The 4,074-nt window shown below is 41.0% G+C and overlaps 1 non-coding gene across 1 annotated transcript; it reads right to left on the reverse strand.

Moving 5' to 3' along the window:
- Window positions 1-1,270: 1,270 nt before the first annotated feature.
- LOC116554230 lies at window positions 1,271-1,382 on the reverse strand. Its single transcript, XR_004270114.1, has one exon. It is a non-coding gene; the product is annotated as a U6 spliceosomal RNA (small nuclear RNA).
- Between the last annotated feature and the right edge of the window lie 2,692 nt (window positions 1,383-4,074).

The following is a 4,074-nucleotide window of genomic DNA, read 5'->3' on the forward strand; positions in this document are numbered from 1 at the left end:
AAATCAAGCAGTTTCCCCACCTCAGCCTCTCAAATAGCTAGGACTACAGGTGTGCTACTACACCTGGCTAATTTTTAAATTTTGTAGAGATGAGGTCTTGCCATGTGTCCCAGGCTGGTCTTGAACTCCCAGCTTCAAGTGACCCTCCAACCTCAGCTTCCCAGAGTACTGGAATTACATGTTTAAGCCACTGTACCAGGCCTAAATGCCATTTTCGTCACATCATGTCATGATTGGTGATGTTGACTTGTGACTGTCCATGTTGGCCTTCATCTCCTAGCTGACAGGGCGTTTGTCAGTTTTCTCCACTGTGAAGTTACTCTTTTGTTTCCTCTTTTCATACTGTGTCCTTTGGAAGGAAGTCACTAGGCTCAGCCTATACCTAAGAAGTAGGGACTTATGCTGAAACTTTTTTTTTTTTTTTTTTTCTCATTAAACTTTGTTTTAATGAGTCTCAAATTCTGTGATAGATTTTTGGTCAAGTTTCCATTAAAAAGTACTGATTTTAACAACTAATAACATAAAACTGCTACACGTGAAAAAAAAAAGTGGTCCACAAAACATTCTCCTTTCTTTCTGAAGGATTTACTGTGCATTGTTATCATTAGCCAGTCTTTTATTATTAAACATAAATGGCCAATTGAAACAAACTGTTCTGAGACCATTCCTCCACCACTGATTAAGACTGTGGTGGCAGATATTAGGGATAACATTCATTTGGCCTTCTGAGATTTCTGGGCAAAGTTGGTGAGCTTGCCAGCTCCAGCAGCCTTCTTGTTCATTGCTTTGATGACACCCATGACAACTGTCTGTCTCATGTCACAAACAGCAAAATGACCCAGAGAAGGATAGTGTGTCTGAGAAGCTCTTAACACACATGGGCTTGTCAGGAACCGTATCAACAATGGCAGCATCACCAGACTTCAAGCATGTAGGGCCATCTTCCAGCATCTTACCAGAACACCGATCAATCTTTTCCTTCAGCTCAGCAAACGTACATGCAATGTGAGCTGTGTGACAGTCCAGTACAAGGCCATGGCCTGCACTGATTTGGCCTGGATGGCTCAGGATCATCACCTGAGCAGTGAAATTGGCTGCATCCATTGGTGGATCATTTTTGCTGTCACCAGCAACGTTGCCATGACAAACATCTTTGACAGACACATTCTTGACATTGAGGCCCACATTGTCCCCCGAAAGAGCTTAACTCAAAGCTTCATGGTACATTTCAACAGGCTTTACTTCAGTTATAATGTTGACTGGAGAAAAAAAAAATATGGAATGCTTTATAAATTTGCGTGTCATCCTTGCGCAGGGGCCATGCTAATCTTCTCTGTATTGTTCCCATTTTAGTATGTGTGCTGCTGAAGCCAGTGGAAAACTACTTCTTAAATAGGCTTCCAACCAGTCCCAGAATTCTCAGCTTACTCCTTTACTCCATTCCTGGAAGTACTCGGTGCTGCTGATTGGTGTGATGCATTAAGATTATGAGGTGCACGTTATGTGGCCTCCTGGCTTCCCCACTGTTGGCTCACTATTAGGCTTCCTTGTATCTTCTAAGTGTGATTCAATTTCCTGATTTCCCAGTTCTGGGTTTTTATTGCTGCTGTCTTCTCTGATTCCCTTTTCTTTGTGACTTTATGATAGTTTTTGTACCATATTTTGTGATTTTGGCAGGAGTGTTGGGGGGAGTAGAGTTGTGGTAGTTTTAGAAACAAATTATTTGGCCAGGTGCAGTGGCTCATGCCCATAATTGCGGCACTTTGGGAGGCAGAGACCGGCAGATCATCTGAGATCAGGAGTTCAAGACTGGCCTGGCCAACATGGCGAAACCCCCATCTCTACTAAAAATACAAAAAAATTAGCTGACTGTGGTGGCCTGCACCCAGAATCCCAGCTACTCAGGAGGCTGAGGCACGAAAATTGCTTGGACCCAGGAAGCAGAGGTTGTGGTGAGCCAAGATCATGCCACTGCACCCCAACCCGGGTGACAGAGCTAGACTCCATCTGAAAAAACAAAACCCCCCCAACATCAAAACCAAAACAAGAACAAAACAAAATTCTTTGATTTTGCTCCCTTTAAGAGGCAGATCTTAATTTCTCTTTCCTTGTTTGTAAGGCTGTACTTAGTGTCTTGCCTCTAACGAGTAGAATATGTTGGAAATGATGGTTTGTCACTTCTGAGATTAGGTGATGAAAGGATTGTGGCTTCTATCTTGCATGTTTATTCTTGCTCTGTCAGATCACTTACTTCGGGAAAAGCCAGCAGCCATTACAAAAAATGTAATCTCAGCTACTTGGGAGGTTGAGGCAGGAGACTTGCTTGAACCCAGGAGATGAAGGTTGGAGCCATAAGGCTGCTGTATGTGAGAAGCCCACAGGATGATGAACTGAAGCCTCCAGCCAATGACCAGCAAGAAACTGAGGCTGCCAACAACCACATGAGTGAGCTTGGTGTTAGATTCTCCAGTCCCAGCTGAACCTTGAAGATTTTTTAAGCTGAGCCATTCCCAGTGTTATGATAATCAGAAACTGTGGAATAATATTAACTGAGATAGTAAATGTTTGTTATCTCAAGCTGCTAAGTTTGGGGTTAATTTATTATGAAGCCATAGATAACTAACATAAGAAATAAATCACAGAGATTTTTATAAGTGTTACTATGGCCAATAGTTATTTACCACTATGAGTTTTTGAGAACTCAAGTAAAGTTATTAGCTATTGTTAAAAAATATATATATTTCTAGGCTGGGCACAGTGGCTCATGCCTGTAATCCCAGCACTTTGGGAGGTCAAGGCAGGTGGATCACCTGAGGTCAGGAGTTTGAGACAAGCCTGGCCAACATGGTGAAATCCTATCTCTACTAAAAATACTGAAAATTAGCTGGGCCTGGTGGTAGGCACCTGTAATCTCAGCTACTTGGGAGGCTGAGGCGGGAGACTCACTTGAACCCAGGAGGTGGAGGTTGCAGTGAGCTGAGATTGTGCCACTGCACTCTGAGTGAAACTCCATCTCAATAAAAAAAATTAAAAAATATATTTCTTATTTTGAAATAATTTTAGATTTACTGAAAGGTTGCAAAGATAGTAGAGAGGATTTCTATATATCCCTTACCGAATTTTCACCATTGTTAACATCTTACGTTACCATGCCACATTTGTCAAAACAGAGAAACTGACATTGGTCAATTTCATTAACCAAAATATGTAGTTCATTAACCAAACTCCAGACTTTATTTGGATTTACCAGTTTTTCTATTAATATCTTCTTCCTGTTCCAATCCAGGGCGCCACATTATATTTAGTTTTCACGTCTCCCCAGTCTCCTGGTCTGTGACAATTTCTCAGTCTTTCCTTGTTTTTCATGGCCTTGACAGAGATCTGAACCCTACTGAAATTATTTTTATTTGTTAGATTGTGTTTCTTTGACTGTGACACTGCTAGGAAATTGAGCCACAGAAACCCAGGCTTTATACGAGCTATAACACTTTTCCAATTTGACAATTAGTTTTACATTCATTTGTGCAAATGTTTGGTTGTTTGCCTTCCCCACTAGCTTGGAAGATCCCTGAAAATAGGGGCCATGTTTGTTTTGGAAACAGAATGTGATGTCTAGCACTTCGTACTTGCTCCATAAATATATGTTAAATGAATAAATGGATAGTTATTGATCTATGAGTATTTTTAATAAGCCAATGAGTTGCAGTATTCCTCAGTGGACTTAGAATTTTGCCTTAATTATAGTAAGTTTTAAGCCAATAGTAACTATTTGCCAGACCAACTGCCAAGTACTTTCCCTGCAATAGCTAAATAAACGTATATTAAATTCAGTTACATAAAATGATGGTTGCAAAATTCTTTCTGAGGGACAATGCTTTGTTTCCCCTAGATGGGGAAGGCTTACTGCCCAGGAATTATTCTTTTTTATTAAGGAATTTGCTGCTACCTAGGAATTATTCCTTGTTATTAAGCCCAATGCAGTTGGAGGAAAGAAAGCTGTTGGACTGGGCGCAGCAGCTGTTCTCTGGGAAATAGCACAGTGTGTAAGTATAGCAGATCTGTGTGCCAAGGAGT

The sequence above is a fragment of the Sapajus apella genome, unplaced genomic scaffold, assembly GCF_009761245.1.
Source record: "Sapajus apella isolate SASKATOON/1434 unplaced genomic scaffold, GSC_monkey_1.0 scaffold13, whole genome shotgun sequence".
Taxonomy (NCBI): domain Eukaryota; kingdom Metazoa; phylum Chordata; class Mammalia; order Primates; family Cebidae; genus Sapajus; species Sapajus apella.